At 42.1% G+C, this 26,575-nt stretch overlaps 1 protein-coding gene across 8 annotated transcripts in view; it reads right to left on the bottom strand.

Annotated features, from left to right (window-relative positions):
* NWD2 (NACHT and WD repeat domain containing 2) overlaps positions 1-26,575 on the bottom strand; it is a 328,260-nt gene that overhangs the window by 52,895 nt on the left and 248,790 nt on the right. The window contains exon 1 of one of the 8 annotated variants that reach the window (XM_056556362.1): positions 9,312-9,433. The exons of the other annotated variants lie outside the window; for them this stretch is intronic. The gene's annotated coding sequence lies outside the window, so the exon portion shown is untranslated. Of the gene's footprint in view, positions 1-9,311; positions 9,434-26,575 lie in introns of those variants that run through there. 8 annotated transcript variants of the gene reach the window in all.

Below are 26,575 nucleotides of genomic sequence, written 5' to 3'. Positions count from 1 at the left end.
TTCCTCAACAGCTGGAGAGTCACAAGTTGAGGATTACTGCCGTAGGAGATACCTTTTATATTGTAAAGGATCTTACTATATTACAGATAAAAATTTGAGATGGATTATCTGTTTCAAGCTTTTAATAATGCGTTTATTGATTATTTAATGGAAATAAATAAGATGATGTTTTTTACTAGAAGAAAACCAGTTATTATATTAGATGCTGTTTCATTGCAGTAATCAAAATGTACCTGTCTTAAAGGGGTATACCAGCCAAAGAAATCTCATCCCCTATCCAAAGGATAGGGAATAAGATGTCTGATCGCGGGAGGGGAGGAGGGGGTGGTTCTGTCATGCATCCAGTCCATATGCCCTCAGTCCATATCCAAACAATCTAGGCCTAGGTATTTTTCTGTTGTTTTTTTTGAACAACTACCACTGCAGTTTTTGAACCAAAGCCAGAAGTAGATCCAGCAGAAGAAGTATAAGTCCTTCTTTATATTTGCCATTCTTTTTTGATCCACTTCTGGCTATGGCTCAAAAACTACAGTGGCAGTAGTCTAAAAAAAATGCCAGAAAAAAAACCTGTGTGGAAACCTAGCCTTACGAAAACTGGGGGATATAATGTAACTTGGATTTGGTCTCATTCTACTAATATAAGAGGAAACAGTAGAATTTACCAAGCATTGACTCTTTCTATCTCAATAGTATGTGTGTATGGAAATGTTACTCTGCAAATTAAACATTTTATCTAATATATCTTGGAAAACTTAAAGCTTAAAGTCAGATACTGAACATGTTCTTTTTTTCTAATGTGTTTCAATTTTCTAATTGTATTGTTTTTATATTACATTTTCTGTAGATTGTTATGGGGACAGCCATTTGGAACAGCATTTAGAGATATGGTTTACAGCAGGTATATGAACCATAGAAAATCATAATCTTGAGCTGACTGATTGACTTCTATGGAAAAAAATTTAAGCATGCTCTGTGTCCTAAGCAGTGGTTCTTGTGCAGGAAAAGGAAGGAGGGTGGAGTTGTGAACATCACCTATTGTGAATGACCTGTTCCAATCTTTTCTATATACTGGTGTTACCATTTACTTTATATGACCACCAACTACCAAAAGAAGAGTGGGGCCTACTCACTACTTACAGAGTGATAGTCTGCACAATAAAAGACAATAATAATAAAAAAACAACAACAAACACCATACAAAAAACTATTGTAGATCCCATAAATAGTGTAATATTAATGGACATGGGCACAATAAACATATTAAAGTGCATATACCAAAAACAGCTTTAAACACACTTAAAAAACACTAAGTATACCAACACGAACCAACCGAACGGGAATGGGGACATCACTGGGCAAGGCCCACAACTATGCTGAGAAAATAAACAGGGCTAGAGAATCCAGGGGTTACATTGTATAAGAAAAATAAAGGGTAAATGCAAAGTGGGGAATACCAATGCTACCCTGAGGATCACAAGTTCCAGTGAGGTGTTGGGCTCCACACAGCTTCCAAAGACAACCTATTTTCAGTTATGTGAACAATTCATTATTTTAAGTTCTTAGTTGTATCTGTTTTTGGGAAACATGGGCAGTCACCAATACAGCTAAGGCTGGGTTCACACCACGTTTTCTTAAATACGGTTCCCGTATACGGTTGGGAGGAGGGGTCGGGGATTAACCACGTTTTTGCCTGCGGTCGGGAAACCGCATACGGCCGAAAACGAAGCCGACCGGAGGCTGCGGTTCACTCCGGTCGGCTCATAGACTTGCATTAAATACGGCTCCCGAATACAGCTGAGTGCGGGTGCCGCAATTAAGCCCCGCCCCCTCCTCCCAACCGTATACGGGAGCCGTATTTAAGAAAACGTGGTGTGAACCCAGCCTAACCAGGGTTGGACAGGAACATCTATTAAGTTTTTAGGCTATAACGGGCTGCATGCTACTTGAGCTGACTTTAGAGACACTTTCTTTTGGGGTTTATTTGCTGCGTGTTAATTCAAGTCCTCTTAAGAAAGAAAAAGGGAAGCATTTATAAACAAAGGGGCATTACTATTGTATAAACTGAAAGTGTGCCACTACTAGATAATCAGTAGGGGTAAGACTTATTGGACGCCCACCAATCCTAAGAATAAAGGGGCTGCAGCACTATATAACCTCTTAGGCCACTTCATTGGGTTTCTTTGCACACAGCTCATCCCTTTTACTTAAACCATCAGTAAAACACTTCATTCTTTGTCTTCCCTTTCTCATTGAAATAAGATACATTTTGTTAAAATGCCATGACACCTACCTTACTGAGTATACAATGAATACAAGGTGTACAATAAAATGCTCTACATACTGTAGACAAAGGGTAGTCCTCAGAGTCATGCCTGCTGGTGTACCCAAGGTATTGCAACTATCATTACCACATACACAGCCAAAAAAAAAAAATTGGTAAAAAGTCACCACATATGTCATAGTGCAAGGATACAAAGATGTCTGATTGACAGACTCAATATTATACCAAATAATCCTACAGTACACCCATATGCATGTGGTAGCAAACTCGGAGGACCTGCATAATATAATGCACCAATCAAGTATATACAGTGCATATTGTATTGGAATAATTTTCCCATAGATAATTGATCTTATTGAGTGAAATCATTTCTATATAAATGTATTAACTTAATTGGTGAATAATGTAAGTTCTTTGGGTGTGCTGTTACATCCAAATGTGTGGTTCACTTTAATGTAATTTTATGTATTAATTTGGCAATAACCTAAAATGTTTCAGCGATTTTTTTGGTCTGCATAAACTCATTTTTAGTAGGAATATCAACTTACATAGCAGTAGTTGTGCTTTTCTTATAACAGATAGACCTAATAAAATCAGATTATTTAAAAAAAATGTTAGCAATATTCTAGAAGTGGACAAGTCAATTAAATTTTTTCTAGCTTAAAGGAGAACTCTAGTGCAATATACAGTCATGGCCGTAAATGCTGAAATTTTTCAAGAAATTAAGTATTTCTTATAGAAAAGGATTGCAGTAACACATGTTTTGCTATACACATGTTTATTCCCTTTGTGTGTATTGGAACTAAACCAAAAAAGGAATGAAAAAAAGCAAATTGGACATAATGTCACACCAAACTCCCAAAATGGTCTGGACAAAATTATTGGCACTCTTTCAAAATTGTGGAAAAATAAGATTGTTTCAAGCATGTGATGCTCCTTTAAACTCACCTGGGACAAGTAACAGGTGTGGGCAATATAAAAATCACACCTGAAAGCAGATAAAAAGGTGAGAAGTTCACTTAGTCTTTGCATTGTGTGTCTGTGTGTGCCACCCTAAGTATGGACAACAGAAAGAGAAGAGAACTGTCTGAGAACTTGAGAACCAAAATTGTGGAAAAATATCAACAATCTCAAGGTTACAAGTCCATCTCCAGAGATCTAGATTTGCCTTTGTCCACAGTGCGCAACATTATCAAGAAGTTTGGGTGCATTAACTCTTTCTAAACCGCCAAACTTCAGACTGGTACCGGTATAGGTTCCCCTAGATTTATAGCGCACATGCGTGAAAAACATAACGGGATCAGGAGAACGGGATAGTCTGAAGTTTGGTGGTTTTGAAAGAGTTAATGCCCCTAAAGGAGGCAGCGATACTACACCTTCAAGCACAAGGTCCAATAGGGTTAAATGACAGGGTGGATTTATCTCCTTTTTTGGATAAATATTAATGTTTGCTGATATTAATATTTCCATGAAAATAATATGTTTTAATACTCAATTCTTCTTGTGTTTTTCAAATTTTTCTATGTGTTTTATTTTTGATCACGTGGCAAAAGCAAGTTCCTAGAAAATCACGGGAAGCGATGATGTAAGCTGAGGCCGGAAGAAGTGCTCATTAGCACGAAACCACCGGCCGTTGCCTCTGAGCCCCTGTCTACAGCCCTGTTCTCTCCATGATGACTCTTCTACAGTAGCGGTGGACTGTGGTGAGTGCAGGATTCATTCCTTTATTACCTGTGTATCTTGTTTCATTTCATGTCCTTGCACCACGTATACCCCAACATGAAATGTTTCAGTAGTGCTGGCTTCTCACGGAACTATCTCCCAGGTGTTCAATTGATTTATTCAAGTACATGTCTGAATGGTGCCTCCTACCTTGTTTTTCTTTGCTAAAGTTACGTTAAAATATTTAGTTAAGGGTGCCAATAATTTTGTCCAGCCCATTTTTGGAGTTTGGTGTTACATTAATGTCCAATTGGCTTTTTTCCTCCCTTTTTTTGGCTTAATTCCAATACACACAAAGGGAATAAACATGTATATAGCATAACATGTATTACTGCAATCCTTTTCTATGAGAAATACTAAATTTTCTTGAAAAATTTCAGGGGTACCAACATTTACGGCCATGACTGTAACTTATCCCCTATCCAAAGTGTAGGGGATAAATTATGGATCGCAGGGGAGTCCGGCCGCTGGGACCCCCCATGATCTCCTGTACAGAGTAGCGGCGGCATGCTGGAAGAGGTCGTTCTGTCCCCGCATGAAGCGGCTGCCAACACGCCTCCTCAATGTATCCCATAGAGATGCATGGAGGGGCGTGTCTGCGGCTTCCTGCTGGGGATGACATGGCGCTTCCTGAAGACTGCCGCAGCCCCATACAGGAGATCATGGGGGCCCCAGCGATCGATATCGCATTACAGTTTTCCTTTAGGAATTTTTTCTTTCTAGGATAAAATAATTTTATCTATTACTCTTTTAACCCCTTGCCGCAAATGGACGTTAATTAATGTCCATCTGCGGCTCTTGAGGTATGATGCGCGCTCAGGTGAGCAAGCATCATACCCGGTCGCTATAAGCAACCGGGACCAACGGCTACTGCCGGACACTGCTGACCGGGCTGATGGCAAGGCATTAACTTTTTAGATGCGGCGATCAAGCTTGATCGTCGCGTCAAAAAATTAAAGTAAACATTGCCGGTTAGCTCAGTGCTACTGTTCGAGACTGCCGCTGTGAAATCGCGGCTTCCCGAACAGCATGCAGGATGCAAGGAGGATCCCTATCTGAGGCAGGTAGGGATCCTCCTTGCATCCTGCATGCTGTTCGGGACGTCGCAATTTCACAGCGGCGGTCTCAAACAGCACCACTGAGCTAACCGGCAATGTTTACTTTCGTTTTAGACGTGACGATCAAGCTTGATCGCCGCATCTAAAAAGTTAATGACGGACATCAGCCCGGGCGGCTATGGCCTAGCATTGAACAGTATGAGAGATCAATGTAATGCATGTTATAGTCCCCTATGGGGGCTATAACATTGCAAAAAAGAAAGTGAAAAAAAAAAAGTAAATAAAGATCGTTTAACCCCTCCTCTAATAAAAGTTTAAATCACCCCCCTTTTTCCATTTAAAAAAAAACTGTGAAACTGTAAATAAAAATAAACATATGTGGTATTACCGTGTGCGTAAATGTCCAAACTATAAAAATATAAAGTTATTTAAACCACACGGTCAATGGCGTACACATTAAAAAATTCCAAAGTCCAAAATAGCGTATTTTGGTTATTTTAGATATAATGAAAAATTGAATAAAAAGCAATCAAAAATTCAGTTCAATACCAAAATGTTATCGCTAAAAACCTCATATCACGGTGCAAAAAATTAGCCCTCATACCGTCCCATACGCGGAAAAATAAAAACGTTACAGGGGTCAGAAAATGACTATTTTAAACATATTAATTTTCGTGCATGTAGGTATGATTTTTTCCAGAAGTACGACAAAATCAAACCTATATAAGTAGGGTATTATTTTAATCATATTGACCTACAGAATGAAAAAAGATAAGGTGTCATTTTTAACGAAAAATGTACTGCGTAGGAACGGAAGCCCCCAAAAGTTACAAAATGGAGTTTTTTCTTCAATTTTGTCGCACAATGATTTTGTTTTGGTTTCACCATAGATTTTTGGGTAAAATGACTGATGTCATTACAAAGTAAAAATGGTGGCACAAAAAATAAGCAATCATATGGATTTTTAGGTGCAAAATTGAAAGGGTTATGATTTTTAAAAGGGAAGGAAGAAAAAATAAAAGTGCTAAAACGGAATAATGCTCGGTCCTTAAGGGGTCTCTGTCATTTCAAAAAATCTCCTCTGTTTATAGTTCATGTGATTCCTAGCATAATAATATTATAGCACAAAATTTACCAAAAAGGACTCTTTACTCCAGAAAAAAAAAAAAGGTTTAAAGTCTTAGCTACTAGGTGTATCACTATCACACTGGCAACAGAGAAAGCAAGACAGAACATAGAAAGTGTGGGCAGGGCTTAGCCTCTGCTAGGAGCCTCCTGCACTCCTAGAGCCTGGACTATGTACATGTATCCTGTCCTCCTCCTTCAGAGAGTAAACACTGTGCTCCAGAGAGTTTAAACTGTCAGGGGAATGTCCGAACAGAGATTTTTCATGCAGACATTCTCCCATGTTAACATAGCCTTAAAGTTCTTATTATTTAGAGCTAACTACTTACTTGTTGCAAAAATAATTGGATTAACCACTTATAAACCAAATCAATACAGTTGTCCATTGATTACTTATCTCTTACAAGACTGAGTAAAATTTACATTAGTAAGATTATATTACAAAAGGTTTTAAGGTATCAAAACCTAAATTCTCCATTTTAATGTTGAGAGTTAAAGGGGTTATCCAGTAATTTAAAAAAACAGAGCTAATTTCTTAAAAAAATGCTCCTGATAGGTAAAGATATCTTCCTGTAACTTACCACTTCCTCTGACACAAACACTGTCATTTTTGGTGGGTCAGGCTAGTGATTATATGACCCAGTTTCAGTAGTAAAAGAAAAGGATACAGCTGTGCCGGAATGAAGCAGATGGCAATGTAGACTAGTGATGGTAATTGTACATGATTTGTGCATAAAAGGAAACATACAGAAGTGCTTCCTTAAATGCAGCAGAAAATGCAAGCCAAAAAGGATCAACAGACAGATTTTATGGCCGAAGGGCAACAAGTTTTGGATTGTGCTCTGATAACAAAATACTGCAGTCTGGACAATTGTAACTTGAAAACATCCTCAACATACAATGCCATAAACTGTCCGGATTGGGGGCTTGTGTGAATGGCTGGAAGATTCAATCAGAGAGGGCATTTCACTGTTAAACCCCTGTATTATAGAAATGTATGCACTGATTTTCTAGTAGCACCTCCCTACTGTATAGTGCAGTATTTTACTACCCTTTACCTATGCCAGGACTAGTTGTTCCTATGGACACCAGGTGAGAGAGGTTCTTTGTTGTATCTCTAGTACACTGTGTGTACAGAACCCCCAAGAAGTGCCTGTCCTTTATGTATAAAGTGATTTATAACTCCTAGTAGCTATTTATTACTTTCCTTTAGGACTTGCTTTATCTGTACTAGTCATCTTCATTATTTCCTGTTTTCAGATTACATTTTGGAGGCTTTGAAGTTATGCTTTTAAGATACAATGATTACAACACACAATGTTTGTCCTGGAATCAATTATTATTGTAACATTATTGTAACTCGGATATATATATATATATATATATATATATATATATATATATATATATATACAAGAAAAAAGAAATCCTCTTTTTTTGTATATATATATATATATATATATATATATATATATATATATTTAGTTTTATGTTTGGAGGAGGATATATACTCTGAGACTGTCATTTCTGCCATTTAATCACAGGTAACATACATTTTCACTAAGAGCGATAAAAAAGAACAATATTTCTACAAAATGATCTCATAAAATGTTTAGTAAATCCTGCTCAGAGTCAGTTTTCAAAGCCGAACAGCTGTGTCTTCAATGTTGCACTCCAGAGGTACAGTGATAGCTCTCCACGGATCCATATCTCTAAAGCAGTAATATTACTATTTTCCCTGCATGAGACAACACTAAATGCCTAGTAATGCCATGATCAGAATACAAGGGAATCATTTATGTCCTAGGATGCAAGTAAAGGACTTTAAAGATAAATGTAATGGTTTATGTTATTCTTTTTGCCATACACATTACAATGTGCACATTAAACACCAAGACTGCCTTAAATGTTGGCTCTCTATAGTATTTGAATGTTTACAAGAAAGGTGACAAATACTGGGGGTGAACTGTCTCCTTAGATTTGAATGGAGCGGTGGAAATATACTTGACTGCTGCTCCTGTCATACTGCAAAATGAGGAGAAATAAAATCCCTCTGCCTCCCCCCCCCCCCCCCTAAACTCTTAAGGCTATGTTCACACTGCATTTCAGTGCAGAATTCTGCTGGAAATTCTACCAAAATTTTAAGCTAATTATATTTCATGGGATTCAGTTGTTTTATTCATACAGCAGAATTTCTGCAGCGGACAGTCTGCAAAATTTAAAGACCTGTTTTTAACCTCTGCGGAATTGCCGGCAGAATCCAAGTGGACTCAATTGGGCTTTGAGTTTTGGCAGATTTCTGTGTTTTGAGCCCACAGAAATTCAGCTGCAATTCCGCAATCCTGTTAAGCAAATGTTCCTTGTGCAGAATTGCGCATATTCCGCCATGTGATTCCTGCACCAGCTGAACCGTGTAACAGGTCCTTAAAGGAAATCTGTCATCAGTGTCACCTGCACTAGCCTGTCGGTACAGACAAGTAGTGCAGGTGACACTGATGACAACGGTACTTACCTTGTCCCATTCCGTGCTGTCATTCTCCGGTAAACCTCTTCGGTATCTTCAGCTCCGGGCCCGGCTTGAAACATAGACGAAGCTTAGTGACTTCACCACTGCTGTTCTCTGCTGGGTTGTGTTGCAAGCAAACAGCAGCACTGATGTCACTTAACTCCACCCATGCTCCAAGCCGGGCCCAAAAAAATACAGAAGAGGATTACCAGAGAACGACAGCACAGAACTGGACGAGGTAAGTACCATTGTCATCACAGTCACCTCCACTACCTGTTTGCAAATTGCTAATTTCAATGTGGGCGAACCAGCGATTGCCAAAGATTACCGTATATACTCGTATAAACCGAGTTTTTCAGCACGATTTTTCGTGCTGAAAACGCCCCCCTTGGCTTATACTCGAGTGAACTCTCCACCTGTCAATCCCTTCATCAGTGGTCTTCAACCTGCGGACCTCCAGATGTTGCAAAACTAAAACTCCCAGCATGCCCGGACAGCCATCCTCTGTCCAGGCATGCTGGGAGTTGTAGTTTTGAAACATCTGGAGGTCCGCGGGTTGAAGACGACTGCGCGGGCCTTCGTCATCATTCAGACCACCCCCCTTTAGTTTTCTACTCACCTCCCCTTGGTGGGAAGGAAGGGCGAGCTGGTCCAGGCCATCTATGCTGCAGGGACCGTCCAGTGGGGAGGGTTAGTCGTTCCGGGCTGTACATTTTCAGCGGGAGGCCCTCTTCTCCGCTCACTCCAGGCAGGTCCCGGACTAGTGATGTTGCCTTGACGATGACGCACAGGGACTTTCATGCGCATGAACGTCCCTGTGCGTCGTCGTCAAGGCAATGTCACTAGTCCGGGGCCGGCCCGGAGTGAGCAAAGAGGGCCTCCCGGTGAAAATGTACAGCCCGGCACGACTAACCCTTCCCACCGGACAGTCCCTGCAGCATAGATGGCCCGGACCAGCTCGTCCTTCTTTCCCACTGAGGGGAGGTGAGTAGAAAACTAAAGGGGGGGGGGGTGTCTGGATGATGACGAAGGCCTGCGCAGAGGTCTTCAACCCGAGGACCTCCAGATGTTTCAAAACTACAACTCCCAGCATGCCCGGACAGCCGATGTAGTTTTGCAACATCTGGAGGTCCGCAGGTTGAAGACCACTGAGGGGATTGACAAGTGGTGATGATGAAAGGGAGGGGGGGGTGATGACAGGGTGATGATGACGGGGTGATGATGAAGGGGGGGAGATGATGACTGGGTGATGATGACGGGGTGATGATGAAGGGGGGATGATGATGACAGGGTGATGATGACGGGGTGATGATGAAGGGGGGTGATGATGACGGGGGTGATAATGACAGGGCGATGATGACAGGGGTGTTAATGACAGGGTCTGGATGATGACCGGAGGGGATAATGACAGGGGGGGATGATGACATGGGGGGATGATGTATTTCCCACCATAGGCTTATAGTCGAGTCAATAACTTTTCCTGGGTTTTGGGGTGAAATTAGGGGCCTCGGCTTATATTCGGGTCGGCTTATACTCGAGTATATACGGTAAACTACAATACATCGAGCATGCCTGCTCCTCTTTGTAGTTTCTGTGGTGCCCTGCATTTGGCCACAAAGGAACCTATGGGACCAATGTATTTATTCTGATCTGTATTTTTTTTATTTTTTTTTCAGAAGTATGGGGTAATTTGTACTTGCCTAATTAATTTGAATCAACTATATAACTGTATATTTGTACTTAAATTGCATAAAATGGGTAAGAAAATACAGATATTTCTGTTATAAATGGCAGCACAATGACAGTATACAGAACTTTCCTGTGATGCTCACAGAGATGAGAATGACAAGCCTTGATCCCTTAGAATTATAATGTGTCCTGGAATTTAGCATCTGGCAATCTCAAGTTATGACAGGTAATGAGAACTGGGGAATGACAGTAAATCAGAGATGCTGTAATTGTAGGCCAGGCCGAGCCTGTAGACATACATAAAACACCAGCATCAAGAGAGCGCTCTCCAGATGGAGATCCTCATCACGCCAGATTTCTACATAAATTAAATATGAATCCAGAGTCTTAAAGGAATGTATAACACAAAGGCAAAAGGAAATCTTTAAAGGGGTACTCCAAAGGATAGGGCATAAGATGTCTGGTCACAGGGGTCCCGCCACTGGGGACCCCCGCAATCTGTCATTGCGCACCAACCTTTGTAAGCTTTCCGTAGCGTTGGAAGCTCCAAATGTGTGATGACCACAGGGCTGGAATATCGTGACGCCACAACTTCGCCCCCGTATGATGTCACGCCCCGACCCCTCAATGCAAGTCTATGGGAGGGGGCGTGATGGCCGTTACAAAATCCCATTAAAGTCTATGGGATTTTTACATTATCCGTTTTAACCCATCATAGCCCATTATTAATAATGGACGTTATTTGTGATGGGAGAAAAAACGGTACATGCACTATTTTTCTCCCATCAAAAAATAACGTCCGTTATTAATAACTGGTTAAAATGGATAATGTATGGCCGTGTGGGATTTTGTTACGGACAATTTTAAGGGTTTTCATAATGGAACATTATAACGGCTCTTTAAAACGGAAGAACTTTATAGTGTGAAAGCAGCCTAAAACAGCGAACAGATACAAAAACAAGAAAAAAGAAGGGAGAAGCTGTCAGGTAGGAGCAAAAGGGGGAAACACGAGAGAGAGAAAGGGAAAAAGGAGGGAGGGGGGAAGAGTGGCAGAAGGGTGGGAAGGAAAGGGTAGGGGAAGGCAGCAGGAGGGAATCAGCGAGTAGAGACCTGTAAACAATGCACAGTTAGTGGACCGACACAGTGGGAGTGGCAGTGCCATAGGAGAGGTATTGGGGAGATTCAACAAAAGACAACCATAGCGCACTAGAAACTTGTCAGAGGAAGCACCCAGCTCCGCCATACATGCCTCCATACTTTGTATATAGGAAACCTCAGTCAGCCAGGCAGTCAAAGAAGGAGGAGAGGTCAACTTTCAATCACTGGGGATTACCCGTCTAGCGGGCCGCTAACAGGACACAGGTCAGGCCTTTATGGAGGGACTTAGATGGGCCCGGGAGCATGGACAAGAGGAGCACAGAGGCAAAGGAGGGGAGAGGCACACCGGTGAGAGTCTGGATGAGTGTACCGATCAACGTCCAGAAACCGGAGAGCAGGGGGCAAGAAAACCCAATATTTACAAGAGGTTGACCACTCCTCCAGCACACATCATGGACCGAAGGTTAGAAAATATGCAGCTCGGACAGGACACGGTACCAGCACTATAACAGCTTAAAGTTGGTTTCCTGCAAAGCTACCGAGATGGAGGCTTTATGGCAGAGCATAAAAGAGGTTTCCCAGTCTGTGGCACTAGGCGTGTTGTCAAGCTCCTTAAAAGGGGTATTCCAGGCAAAACTTTTTTTTATATATATCAACTGGCTCCGGAAAGTTAAACAGATTTGTAAATTACTTCTATAAAAAAAATCTTAATCCTTCGTATAGTTATTAGCTTCTGAAGTTTTCTGTCTAACTGCTCAATGATGATATCACGTGTCGGGAGCTGTGCATGATGGGAGAATATCCCCATAGAAACTGCACAGCTCACGGGACGTGAGTAATCAGAGAGCAGTTAGACAGAAAACAACAACTCAACTTCAGAAGATAATAACTATTGGAAGGATTAAGATTTTTTTAATAGAAGTAATTTACAAATCTGTTTAACTTTCCAGAGCCAGTTGATATATAAAAAAAAGTTTTGGCCTGGAATACCCCTTTAAGCCAAGCCCGCTGATAGGAGAGGAGGTCAAGGGAGTCTCTGCCGTTAAGCAGGGAGTAAACAGTAGAAACCAAGTGCGTCAGTTTGTCCGAGGCTAGACAAAGAAACTCAAAGGCTGAGGCCTCTCTATGAAGATCACCCAACACCCGCCATGTGTCATAAAAATGCCGAAGCTGGGCATAATCAAAAGTAACTAGGGCCGTAGCACATGACGCACTGAAAATTTCAGACATTGAGCTCAACGAGGACGACTGGAGGACCCGGGTCAAGGGAAGGGAGGCAGTAGAAGGGAAGGATAGAAATCCAGCAGAGGAGAGACCCGGCAGAAAGTCTGGATTGCCCACCAGAGGGGTCAGAGGACCAAGGGGTTTAAACAGGCCCAAATTGAAAAAGTGACGGAGGCACAACTGAACAACTGATCAGGCAATATAGGGAAGGGAGGCCAGTGTCAACTTAGTCCAGTAGGAAGGGCAGACCTAAGAGAGAGAAGTGAGAGGAAGCAGAGAAAGGGTCGCTTCTAAGCGAACCCAGAGCTTAGAATGGGCATAGTGAAACCAGAAAAGCCAGAGAAAAGGAAAGACAAAGGCCAAAAGAAAGCTTTTGATAGCACCACAGGGAGAGTCTGAAAAAGATAGAGGTGTAGATAATTCTATAAAAAAAAAAAAAAAAAACGGTATACTTAATGTGACATACATGTAGAAAATTAGACAAGGCCACTTTGTACTAAGATCCTTTCCTTTTTAGCATATTTTTAAAATTGTTCTTGTATGTTTTGATCAAAATGTGTAAGCCCTGTGACTCGAGTAGAGTGGGACCCTATCTTCCTTAAAGGATAGGGGATAAGATGTTTCATCGTGGGGGACCCCCACAATCTCTCATGCTGTAGGCTTTGAGTCTGAAGCCTCACAACTATGGGGCGGGAGTATCGTGACGTGCATTGAGGGGGCGGGGCGTGATGTCACATGGGGGCGGAGTCGTGACATCACGATAATCTGGCCCCATAGTCATGAGGCTTCAGACTCGGAGCCTCCAGCGCAGGCATGCAGCTCCCACAGGTGGTTGCTGCATGAGAAATTGCGGGGGTCTCCAGCAGCGGGACCCCCGCGATCAGACATATTATCCCCTATACTTTGGATAGGGAATAAGATGTCTTAGGGCCGGAGTACCCCTTTAACTTAAAATGGCATAGAGCTGGTTGCTGACCACCACTGCCACAACACCAGTGCCAACAGGGGGAACAGCTCAGTGGTCAAGCAGCCCCAATAGTTGAGTCACCCAACCGTGACATTGAGTCTATGGGGTGGCATGTACCAGAGCCAGGGGCTAGGGGATATTGGGGGTGCTCAGCCATCCCCCCTATGGACACTGGTGCTGTGGCAGTGGTGGTCGCTGCCCAGTACTACACCATTTTAAGTTAGGGACCAGCTCTACACAGATGGTCATGATGTGGCAAGTGGGCTTGCACATTTTGATCAAACCGTACACCAACAACATGTTAATTTTATCAATATTCTAAAAAGCAGAAGCTATTTGTACAAAATATAGATGTGCGGTCTTGTCTGTTTTTCTACATTTATGTCAACCAGTGTACTCACCCTACCAATCCCCTGCTGAAACTTTCCTTGTCCACCACCAGTGTCAATTACCGGGCTACAGCGATGATAGGCTGCTGTGGTCACATGTGTTGATATGTCAAAACATGAGGTAGCGGGTAAAATTAGAACAGCAGAGAATTGAGAAGGTGAGTATAGTGCTTTTTTTATTTTACATGACTGGCTGTTTGAATATATAAATCCACAAAATGAGAAAACTGCAGCAAATTCCACATGATTTGGTGGCGATTTGTCTTGCAAAGGTCCATGAAGATTTTTTGGTCTGATTTGATGCAGGGAAATCTACAAGACAAACTGACACACAGAAAATGGCTGGGAATTGCCACTGCAGTCAGTGACTTACTGAGTTGGCATTTCCGGTGTGTTGAGACCAAATACCAGAAGATCAGCAGGGTCCTGGGCAGTGTGAGAATGGTAGTGGCAGAGGGTAAGAGAGCTCTTTTGAGGAATAACAAATTGACCCAATTCACTTGGTTATAGTGTGGGTGAACAGGAGTCCATACATGGGTCACTTACTTTTTTAGGTTTTCTTGCCATGGAGTTGTCGTCCGCTAAAGTTCTGTAATGTGGCTTTCATTTGCTCTCTGAAGGCGGGTACAACACTGGCAGCCTTGATTTGGATTCCGGAGGAAGGGGCCTTAGCCTGCCCCCTTGTTCGCATATTCATTTCCCCCCTCAGCACAGAGTCTGCAGAGTGCATGTGCGGAAGTTTTTACCCAGCTCTCGCGTTCCTGATGCCACGAGAGCTGTGCCTCGGGAGAGCGCTCTGTACAGTGTAACTGCGCATCCGCCGTTCCCTCACTACACCCGGAAGTACCTCTTTCTGAAGTCTCGCTACTCCCAACTTCCGGGTGTAGCGAGGGACCAGCGCATGCGCAGTTACACTGTGCAAAGTGCTCTCCTGACGCCCACTCTCACGTCATCAGGACGCGAGAGCTGGGTAAAATCTTCAGCACATGCACTCTGCAGACAGAGCACTGCACTCAGGGGGAAAATGAATATGCGAACAAGGGGGCAGGCTAAGGCCCCTTCCTCCGGAACCCAAAGCAAGGCTGCCAGCGGGGGACCCCTCTTCAGAGCGCAAATGAAGGCCAAAATTACAGAACTTTAGCGGACGACAACTCCATGGCAAGAAAACCTTAAAAAGTAGGTGTCCCGTGTATGGACTCTTGTTTACCCACACTATAACCCAGTGTACTGGGTTTAGCGTGGATGAACTGGCTGACAGTTTTCATTTAAAGGGTTGTTGTAATATCTGTTTATGTGTTTTTGTCTTTTTCTTTTCTTGGAGTCTGTTCAGTTTGCTATTCTCCCTGGCTGGGGAATAGTTAATGCTCTGAGCCAATTGCACTCGAGTGTAGCTATTTAAACCCAAGCTCTGCTGCACTCTCGTTGCTGGTGATTTGTGCAATTCTTACCATGTCTGCTTAATCATGCACTTTGTATTTATCTTGTAATATTTCTGAGTTTTAACCATTGTTAATAGTCATGTTTATCATAGATTTTAGTCTGTGTTACATTTGTCGGTTTTTAGGATATTGTATGTCCGTTCTGCTTGTACCTTGTATCTTAGTCTCTGTTCCCACTGTAAGAATCCTGACCTGTGTCCCTGCACGTTGTGAAGTTTGGTTTTCTTGTATCCGTTTTTATAGAGTTAATTATAGCTGATCTTTAGAGTTTTTAGTACATGCACTGATCATAGAGTTCATGATTACTGTGTTTAACATTCAGTTTTTTTGTTCATCCCCTGCATATTCTGGTTTCTGCTGTATACTTAATCCATACCTTGTCTCGTTCATTTATTCATGTCTGCCGTTTATCTGGATTCCGATTTTTGAACTGTTTGTTAGCACACTATATTCTGCCCTGTTTGTGAGTTTATATTTTGTCTGGTGTATCTGGTTGTTTGGTAGTTTTTCTGTTCTGTTTCTGGCCTGTGACCAACTATGTATATTATTATTTGTTTTTACTCCCACTGCACTTTAGTGCAGGTAGGGACTGGCACCGTGGGTGCCAATCCGCCATTTTGGGCAGATGGGCAAGCAGGCAGGGAGAGTGTTATTAGGGATAGCTTAGGGCTCACTCTCCCTGTTCCCCCCAGTCAGTCATGACAGATAATCCAGGATCTTTTTTATATAACTATGCTACAGGGGCTGTAAAGTTAGTGTAGTTAATAATATAGTGTCTGTACCTGTGTTTCATGGTTGTCTCAAAATTCTTCTGTGATTTTCGCCTCAATATTAATTTTTAACAGCATACAAAATTAATCATGTCTCGGGATTTCCCAGATTGCAGTAGTCAGGTGATCAGAGGTGGTCTGTCCTGCTTCAATGGGTGGAGCGACCGCTGGGTGAAAGAGAGTTCATTTTGCAACAGCTGTTGGCACTCTGATTAGAAAACACTGATGTACTGCATTGAAGGGATCACAGGTGTGTGTTCAATGGGTGGGTGGCTGGTGTGTGGGAGGGAGGGAGGAAAGTGACCTCATACTTACATACTATGGGATGTGTAGTTTAGAGAATGAAATTCAACAGGAAATTCCCAGTTTTGGCAGGTACGTACTACTAAAATCACCTTATGATGGATAACCCCTTTAAGAAAGTTTATACAATGCATCCCTTTAATACAAATAATTTTATTTGCTGAATAAACACCCATTTTATGTCTCAGTGTTCAGATACCAGAGAAGCAACGATCATTGGCCACTGGTCATTATCTTTAGCCATATGTATTAATAGTGTTACCATTCAATAACTAATAGTCACTTTGGTATAACATGGTTTAATGTACCACTTGCGATTAATGACCATTTCCTATATCCATAGCATATTAAATTAATTCTCTCTAATTCTGTGTAAACCACAGCAACAAAAGGCAAGTTTTTCTTTGACTTTATGTTTTGTTTAAAGAAATTGCCCACAGGGGTTACATGAGGAGGAACACTCCTTAGGGTACACGACAGCTACTGCAGCAAGTATTTAGTGTAAATACCAGAAGTATTCCTGGTTAACAGCCAGTGGAACAAGATGATTTCCAAATGACAGAACTTAGTTATTAAAATCTTGGTAAAGATATTACAAAAGAAATAATAGTTCTACTGTAAGAAATGAGACTTGGCATGAACAATTTAGCTTCCTCATGTTGGTGTAAGAATTCCCCAGGCTTTTGTCTTCTTGGAGCTTTAAAGCCTCTGTTTGGTTTAGTAGTTTATTAGCAATATTTTAATCATTCAATTCATTCTAGACCAAGAAAATAAATATCGAAATAATAAAAAAAAATTAAGAACTATTGCTTATAATTTGTGAAAGGACATCTGAAAAATTGAGGTTAAAATTTTGTTACACCAATTTTTTTAAACACTTTTAGAAAAGGAAAGAAAAAACATGTAAAAAAGATTAACAATAACAGTTGCAAAGACATTATTAATTCTGCTCAAAGGGGTATTCCCATTTAGCTCACAATGTTAGGGGAGCTGATAGATGGGGGTCCAATCACTGGGACCCCCACTGATTCTGAGAAGATGACATAATTATCCCCAGAATGAACTGAGCACACAGTGCATACGACCACCACTCCATTCGCTCTCAGTGGGGCTGCCAAATGTTTCCAAGGTCAGCGTTCGGAAACATTTAGCAAACCCATAGGGAATAACTGGAGTTCTTGCCATGCATGCATGGTGCCCACCAATCATTCTGGAAACCATTTTGTCCTGGTATTCGTGTTGGTGGGTGTCTCAGTAATCAGACCCCCTTGGATCAGCTTGTCATCCTTAATCCTATGGAATGGGGATAAAAAAATGAGAGGGGATACCCTTTAAGCCCCAATCCTCCCATACTCTACTCTTCTATCTCTCTCCCCTTTTATGTTCAATTGGCTTTTCCCATCTCATAACATGATGGTACATTGCTAAGGGTCCATTTAGATGAGATGACCCGTTCTATGAGAGCCTTTACATGGCAAACTATCATGCAGGCAGTGCCATATGAACAACTGCTTAATCATTTGTACAGCCTTTTACTCTCATCATTTCTCAGTCACAAATCCCCTACTACACAGAGATGTAATTTGTGCAACAGACTAATTATGTTTTTTGCTTGCTGGCTGACCGCTGTGCCTATTACACAAGGCAATATCTCTGTTTAGCCAATAATCATCCTGTTTAATAGGGCCCTAATATATGACCTGAGTCAAATAAGTGGCCTGGAGAGAAACCAGTAAACCAACACTGGGCCTCTTCATTCTCGGAATCGTAGCAGTCAGATCCCAACAGATGAGAAAGTACAACTTAGCAATAAGCCATGACTTTATGTGTGGAGCACCCTAATTTTAAATATTTATTAACCTATATATACCATCATGATTATTCCACCGGCTTCATTGACACCATTGTGGCACAATGCCTATTTGGTCATATGATATAGCACGTACATAATAATATCATGTATTTGGAAAGGAAAACAACTGGAAATTGAAGTAGGCACTGTATAAATTATTGTCTGGTCATGCTTTATCAGTGTTGTATATTGTAAACCACTATGATGTAAGACACTGTATGGAAACATTTAGGAATTGTATAACAGGAATTACCAGGCTAAATTATGTTGGCACCATAGGATATTGTTATATGCATATTATTAAGGTGGGATTGAGATGTAACCAGTGTACTGAGGGGACATGGTGCCATGTAAAGGCTCTCATGGAACGGGTCATCTCATCTAAATGGACCCTTAGCAATGTATCATCATGTTATGAGATGGGAAAAGCCAATTGAACATAAAAGGGGAGAGAGATAGAAGAGTAGAGTATGGGAGGATTGGGGCTTAAAGGAGAAGTCCGATGCTCACAATAAAAAATAAACTAATCCCTAAATGTAGCCCCAGCTCATACCTTTTGATAGAGCCCCCAATCATGCGATTTGGTCCAGCCGTTCGCTTGCAACGCCGCTCTGAAGTTCCCGGTACTTCCGGGTTCTGTTCACATGTTTTTCAGCCTGAATGACTACATCTCCCACAATGCCCTGGTAGTATCTCCCTCCGGTCCTATTCTCCCTCCCTCTGCTCCTCCCTAGTGATAGGCGTTTGCTGAGCTGAGCCTATGGCAGCTCAGCTCAGCGCATAAATGAATAAATTACTTAGGGAGGAGAAGCCGACTCCGGGCTGGGAGGCCGGCACAGCCCGCAGTGACTCATGGGAGCTATGAGTCACCGGGCTAAGATGGTGCCGAATCATGAAGAAAACACGGTCGAGCGTCATCAAAGGACCCAGCTTCCGGCCGGATGGAAACGCAAGGACAAGTCCGGGAAGAAGACGATATGGATAAAGTAAGTATATTACAATGTAATATAACTTTGCTTCATGCTCCATTTCCCCCATAAAAGGTTTGCGTCGGAGTACTCCCTTAAAGGGTATCCCCTCTCATTTTGTTATCCCCATTCCATAGGATTAAGTATAACAAGCTGACAATTGTGTATAGTAATAATACAGAGATATACCATTCTGTCAAGTAGTACATTCAGTAAGAAATGTCTCAGTTGCTTTAAAAGAGGCAAACCCCGAATTCAATACAGTCTTGCTAGAAGTGTGATCTTTGGGTTTTCACAGGTGCAAATATAGTACAAATATAACATCTGCATCTCCTCCTTATAGAGATTAGGCCAAAAGATCGACAGGCACCAACAAAATCACCATTAGAGATGAACGAATTGAAGCTGATGAACCCAAATTCGTTAAGAATTTCATGAAATATTCGATTTGCAGCAAATGCGAATATCGCCGCAATTCTATCACTAAAATCGCTCCATTAAATTCCATTTACTGCGGTCCAGGATACAGGGCATCTAAAATGGCAGATCCACATATCAGAACAAGGGGCAAGGAACGCTGGGAAGGCAAGGAGGGAAGGGAAGTAGGCGGGATGACCCTGAATCACATGCAGGATGCAGCCTGTCACCCCTGCGATGTCACAGCCCTATATATTTGGCAGCCATTTTGCGGCTTGTCATATCATTCATTACACTGCATAGAGATAGGATGGACATCGCTGTGTGTGTTACACAGAAAAGCTCATTCCAGCAGCTTTTCACATCCTAGTCACATCAGCATTCTGGTGGACAGAGAGCAGTGTTTTTTTTTTTTACTGAAAAGGATTTTTACTGCAGCCATTAACCTCCCAGTCACTTTCTTCGGCATAGTATTACAGAGAGGGGCAGATAGCTGTGTGTTGCCTCATACATTTCAACAAGCTGCCTCAACTTCATAAACCTTAGCAGAGAAGGCAGGAATAATTTTTCAGTGCAATTCTGTGTCTTTGTTCCACAAAATCATCTGCTGGTTATACTAGCCTGTAGACGGTATAATACCCAGCAGTCCATTCCTAATAGTCTTTGACAGAGTGCAATTTTGTGTTAAGTACACAGCTTTTTCATGCTGCAGCACTGTTGTGTACTGCTAGTGTTGTGCAAAAATTAATTGTTTTTTACTGTACTGTAGCACATTTTTCTGCTCTCATAAGTGCATGCCACATACGTACATCTAAGTAGTGTACTATTTTGTACCTGTTAATCTGTTAATCTGCCTAGATACTGTGAAAGTCCAGGCAAAAGTAATCATCGGCTGGTGTTTTACTAAACTAAGTTTTTTAAGCTTACTGTACCGCATTTTTCTGCCCTCATAAGTGCATAACTGCATACCACATACATACATCTAAGTAGTATACTATTTTGTACCTGTTAATCTGTCAAGGGCCTAGATACTGTGAAAGTCCAGGCAAAAGTAATCACTGGTTGGTGTTTTACAAAAATACAGTGATTTTAAGCATATTGTAGCGCATTTTTCTGCTCTCACAAGTGCATACCACATACCTACATCTAAGTACTGTACTATTTTGTACCTGTATTCTGTCAAGGGCCTACATGCTGTGAAAGTCTAGGCAAAAGTAATCACAGGCTTGTGTTTTACTCCAATACGCTTATTTAGCGTACTGTCTCACATTTTTCTGCCCTCATAAATGCATATCACATACCTACATCTAAGTAGTGTACTATTGTGTACCTGTTAATCTGTCAAAAGCCTAGATCCTGTGAAAGTCCAAGCAAAAGTTATCACTGGCTGGTTTTGTACTCAGATCCTTTTTTAAGTGTACCGTAGCACATTTTTCTGCCCTCATATGTGCATACCACATACATACATCTAAGTAGTGTACTATTTTGTACCTGTTAATCTGTCAAGGGCCTAGATACTGTGAAAGTCATAGCAAAAGTTATCACCGGCGGGTGTTTTACTAAAATACGTTATTTTACGCATACTGTACCTCATTTTTCTGTCCTCATAAGTGCATACCACATACCTATAACTAAGTAGTGTACTATTTTGTACCTGTTAATTTGTCAAGGGTCTATATACTGTGACAGCCAATAGTACACACCTGCTGCTGTTCTAGACAAATACTGTTTTAAGTGTAGTAGAGTATTGTACTCCCCTCATATACGCAATAAGTATGTCAGGCAGAGTAGTGCCAGGACATGCACAGTGGATTGGCGGAGGCCTAAATTCATCAGGCGCAGTCATAGCAGAGTAGGGGTGTGTGGCAGCTGGAGTCGCAGTGAGAGGCCTGAGCTCCTGGTGTCAGCTAGCAGTTATGTCTCGACCAGCAACCCAGCAGCCATGATTTATTGGTTCACTCGGTCATCCACTTCATCCCAAGTGACATCCGACACCCCCAGTCGGTGGGTTCCTCAGACTCAACCCTCAGTTGGCATGGCTCTCATGCTGCTGCGGCCACCTCAAGGCTCTCTCATTGTGCTGCGATGTGACATGGGACTCCTTGTTAAATTTAGTCCTGTGTACTCACACGCCGGGACGCGGGACAATAAAACTTGGGAGTTAAAATTTCAATTTCAAAATCCTCAATTTCAATTTCAAAATCTTAAATTTCAATGGTCTCCTCATGCTTCTGCCAACTCCAGGCTGTGCCATTCAGATAATATATGGTATCCTCATGCTTCAGCCACTTCAAGGCTGTGTCATTCATCCAATATATATGTTTTACTGATGCTTCAGCCACCTCCAGGCTGTGCCATTCAGCAACTACATGGTTTAGTGATGATGCTGGGCCTAGGACATTACCTATATATATATATTTATGGTAGCACTAGGTACCATACATCTTCAATGGAAATTTCAAAATTCATAATTTAATCTTAGGGGTTGTGAAGCCCTCTTGTGTACTCATGCTGCTGCCAGTTCCAGGTTGTGTCATTCAGCAACTACATGGTCTCCTAATACTGATGCCACCTCCAGGCTCTGTCAATGTGCTGCCATGTGACATGTGACTCCTTGTTAGATTTGGTCCTTTGTACCCACACACCCGGGGCCCAAGACACTAAAACTTGGGAGTTAAAATTTCTATTTCAAAATCCTCAATTTCAATTTAAAAATCTTAAATTTTTATTTAAAAATCTTAAATTTCAATGGTCTCCTCATGCTTCTGCCAACTCCAGGCTGTGCCATTCAGACACTATATGGCCTCCTCATGCTTCAGTCAACTCCAGGCTGTGTCATTCAGCGACTACAGTATATGGTCTCCTCATGCTTCAGCCACCTCCAGGCGGTGTAATTCAGCCAATATCTGGTTTACTGATGCTGCTGGGCCTGAGCCTAAACATTTTTTATGGTAGCACTAGCCACCATAAATCTTCAATTGAAATTTCAAAATTCACCCTTTAATCTTAGGGATTGTGAAGCCCTATTGCCTCCTCATGATGCTGCCAGCTCCAGGCTATGTCATTCAGAAAATATATGGTCTCCTCATGCTGTCAACACCTCCACGCTGTGTCATTCAGCCACTATATGGTCTCCTCTTGCTGCCAACACCTCTACGCTGTGTCATTCAGCCAATATATGGGCTTCTCTTGCTGCCAACACCTCCACGCTGTGTCATTCAGCCACTATATGGTCTCCTCATGCTGCCAACACCTCCACCCTGTGTCATTCAGCCAATATATGGGCTCCTCATGCTGCCAACACCTCCACGCTGTGTCATTCAGCCACTATATGGTCTCCTCATGCTGCCAACACCTCCACGCTGTGTCATTCAGCCATTATATGGTCTCATCATGCTTCAGCCACATCCAAGCTTTGTCATTCAGCCACTATATGGTCTCCTCATGCTGCCAACACCTCCATGCTGTGTCATTCAGACACTATATGGGCTCCTCATGCTGCCAACACCTTAACGCTGTGTCATTCAGCCACCATATGGTTTCTTCATGCTGCCAACACCTCCATGCTGTGTCATTCAGCCACTATATGGTCTCCTCATACTGATGCCACTTCCAGGCTCTGTCATTGTGCTGCTCTGCGGCAGTGATTCTAAAAGCGATGCCTGTAATCTACATGTCATACTGAATAACAGTTATTTCACTACCCCAGCACACTCCATATGCGCGTTAGAACAAAGCAAAGTGTTCTATACCCCTATTGAGGCTCCCTGTAGTCCAGAAATAGGCATTTTTAATATAGATTTGCCACAAATAAAGTCGTATCGAACCACATTTTTTCTAAAAATTCGGCAAATCGGGCAAATCAATTTTTTCAAACGTACACTCATCTCTAATCCCCATCTCTGATGTCATTACAGCAGGTGTGGTGACATCACTTGCCCTATCCTAGCTGTATGCAAGGCAGTCTGACTAATTTCTATAATATTATATATAAAGTATGTTGAAACAGAAATGATATTCATTGCAAGACAATGAACAACGTTGAAACTTTGTCTTGCAGGCATGAGATGTAATAGTTTGTAGAGCAGTAGGTGGGACAATGACATGTCAACATTCATGTTCCTATAACTTGAAGGGGTACTCCACTAGAAAACATTATTTTTTTTAATTAACTGGTGCCAGAAAGTTAAACAGATTTGTAAATTACTTCTATATAAAAATCTTAAACCTTCCAGTACTTATCAGCTGCTCTTATGATCCAAAGGAAATTCTTTTATTTTTGAATTTCCTTTCTGTCTGACCATAGTGCTCTCTGCTGACACATCTTTCCATTTTAGGAACTGTCCAGTGCAGGATAGGTTTTTTATGGGGATATGCTCCTACTCTGGACAGTTCCTAAAATGGACAGAGGTGTCAGCAGAGAGCACTGTGGTCAGGCAGAAAGGAAATTCAAAAAGAAAATAACTTCTTGTGGATCATAACAGCAGCTGATAAGTACTGGAAGGATTAAGTTTTTTTTTTTTTTAATAGACGTCATTTACAAATCTGTTTATCTTTGTGGAACCAATTGATTTTAAAAAAAATGTTCCTTTCATTGAAGACAAGTATCTTCCAAAATAAAGCTAAGGTTATTCTGGGATAATGCTCAAAGCCGAATTGCTGTAGTTGCATTTTTTTTTTATAACTTTAGAACAGCTACAAGTTCAAAGAGTCAGTAAAATGTTACAAGATAATGTAAAATAAATTTCAAGCTGATAAACCCATCTGTGATAACTCTGATTAGATTCTGCAAAGTGGTGCGTGCCCTTGAAAAAGCAAAAATCTCTTGTCTCGTGCAAATCCATCTTACAAAATCATGGTTACACATGCATTGGATATATATATATATATATATATATATATATATATATGATAATATATTTGGTTTTATTGCCTATTTATTGGTTATTTCACATAAATGCTATGGTTATCTCCAGGGCCGTTTGAAGGAATTTGGGGGCCCCAAGCAAAATGGACATGGAGCCCCCCCCTGATGTTCACGCACGTCACACTCTAGGGCCGGCGTCAGGACGTAGTAACGCCGGCCCTTAAATGCTGGGAGCGCGACGTGAGCAAACGTCGATACGAGGCCCCCATATTAGGTGCAGCAGAGTTCCCCCCACGTTAGGTGCGGCACAGTTCCCCCCATGTTAGGTGCGGCACAGTTCCCCCACGTTAGGTGCGGCACAGTTCCTCCCACGTTAGGTGTGGCACTGTTCCCCCCACGTTAGGTGTGGCACAGTTCCCCCTACATTAGGTGCAGCAGAGTTCCCACCACATTAGGTGCAGCAGAGTTCCCCCCACATTAGGTGCAGTATAGTTCCCCACATTAGGTGCAGAAGAGTTCTCCCCACATTAGGCTAGCAGTGTTCCCCCACATTAGGTGCAGTATAGTTCCCCCACATTAGGTGCAGTATAGTTCCCCACATTAGGTTCAGCATCCCCACATTAGGTGCAGTATAGTTCCCCACATTAGGTGCAGTATAGTTCCCCCACATTAGGCAGTATAGTTCCCCACATTAGGTGCAGTATAGTTCCCCACATTAGGTGCAGTATAGTTCCCCCACATTAGGCTGTAGTTCCCCTACATTAGGTGCAGTATAGTTCTCCACATTAGGTGCAGTATAGTTCCCCCACATTAGGTGCAGTATAGTTCTCCCCACATTAGGTGCAGTATTGTCCCCCACATTAGGTGAAGTATAGTTCTCCCCACATTAGGTGCAGTACAGTTCCCCCACATTAGGTGCAGTATAGTTCTTCCCACATTAGGTGCAGTATAGTCCCCCACATTAGGTGCAGTATAGTTCTCCCCACATTAGTTGTAGTATAGTTCTCCCAACATTAGGTGCAGTATAGTTCTCCCCACATTAGGTGCAGTATAGTTCTCCCCACATTAGATGCAGTATAGTTCTCCACATTAGGTGCAGTATAGTTCCCCACATTAGGTGCAGTATAGTTCTCCACATTAGTATAGTCCTCCACATTAGGTGCAGTATAGTTCTCCCCACATTAGATGCAGTATAGTTCTCCCCACATTAGATGCAGTACAGTTCCCCCACATTAGGTGCAGTATAGTTCTCCCCACATTAGGTGCAGTATAGTCCCCCACATTAGGTGCAGTATAGTTCTCCCCACATTAGGTGCAGTATAGTTCTCCCAACATTAGGTGCAGTATAGTTCTCCCCACATTAGGTGCAGTATAGTTCTCACCACATTAGATGCAGTATAGTTCTCCACATTAGGTGCAGTATAGTTCCCCACATTAGGTGCAGTATAGTTCCCCACATTAGGTGCAGTATAGTTCTCCACATCAGTATAGTCCCCCACATTAGGTGCAGTATAGTTCTCCACATTAGGTGCAGTATAGTTCTCCACATTAGGTTGGCAGTATAGTTTTCCCCACATTAGGTGCAGTATAGTTCTCCACATTAGGTTGGCAGTATAGTTTACCCCACATTAGGTGCAGTATAGTCCCCCCACATTAGGTGTAGTATGTTCCCCCACAGACATACAGCCTCCAGCCATACAGTGTATGGCTGGAGGCTGTATGCCTGTTTACTGCCATACTTCAGTGTTCTGACCACTGCTACTTTTGTCCGGCCACCATAGCAGTAGGTCCCGGGACTGGAGGAGCGGTGGTCAGAGCACTGAAGCTGATGTGCCGCTGGTCACTTACCATGCTGGCCAGCGCATGTCCTGTTCGCTGCTCCGCTCCTCCGCATTGCTTT

Source organism: Hyla sarda, chromosome 1 (genome assembly GCF_029499605.1).
Source record: "Hyla sarda isolate aHylSar1 chromosome 1, aHylSar1.hap1, whole genome shotgun sequence".
NCBI classification, from domain to species: domain Eukaryota; kingdom Metazoa; phylum Chordata; class Amphibia; order Anura; family Hylidae; genus Hyla; species Hyla sarda.
Note: the sequence above shows the minus strand (reverse complement) of the source record. Positions and strands in the feature narration are given on the sequence as shown.